This window comes from Anneissia japonica, unplaced genomic scaffold (assembly GCF_011630105.1).
Source record: "Anneissia japonica isolate Jap-2015-1 unplaced genomic scaffold, ASM1163010v1 scaffold288183_len337429_cov161, whole genome shotgun sequence".
Classification (NCBI taxonomy): domain Eukaryota; kingdom Metazoa; phylum Echinodermata; class Crinoidea; order Comatulida; family Comatulidae; genus Anneissia; species Anneissia japonica.
The window spans coordinates 148,064-148,610 of record NW_022702858.1 but is presented as its reverse complement, the minus strand read 5'-3'; the positions used below and the strand labels follow the sequence as shown (position 1 = coordinate 148,610).

The following is a 547-nucleotide window of genomic DNA, read 5'->3' as shown; positions in this document are numbered from 1 at the left end:
GTCAGCGCCCGAGCGTGACGCCACTGATTGTAACAACTGCAGATTGTAGCAGCCCCCCAACGAACGGCGCTTCAGAAAATACAGTATACAAATTATTCTCGCAAACTTCATATCCTATATGGCGTTGTTTGTGTTAACTTAATTTATTTTTATTTTTTGAAGTGTACAGTTTTTTTGAATATTTTAAAATCCTTAAGTTAAGTTTTTTTTTGTATTTTCAATGAAAAATAAATGCGATCTTTAATATTGACCTTGGTACAATGTAATCCTGTAATCATATGACTACTTATACAGAATTTTACTATATTATAGGCCTAGACTAGGACCAGGCCTCCTATTATGGTATAGAGAACTAGTCCAAGACCTTGTTGCAAATCCCAGCCCACATAAGCCTAGCCTATAATGCCTAGCATAGGGCTTGTTTTCGCGGTACCATGACCATTAAAAATTAGCAGACGCACTGGAAGCGTTGTTCACGGCATTGGACTGCAGCGAAAAATGATTCCCCCATCATTAATGGAACAGGCCCACGTCACGCTTGGCTGAC

General features: G+C 39.1%; 1 protein-coding gene across 1 annotated transcript in view; it reads left to right on the top strand.

Annotated features, from left to right (window-relative positions):
* The window catches only part of LOC117104087, a 20,435-nt gene that overhangs the window by 18,992 nt on the left and 896 nt on the right, over positions 1–547 (top strand). The window lies entirely within an intron of this gene.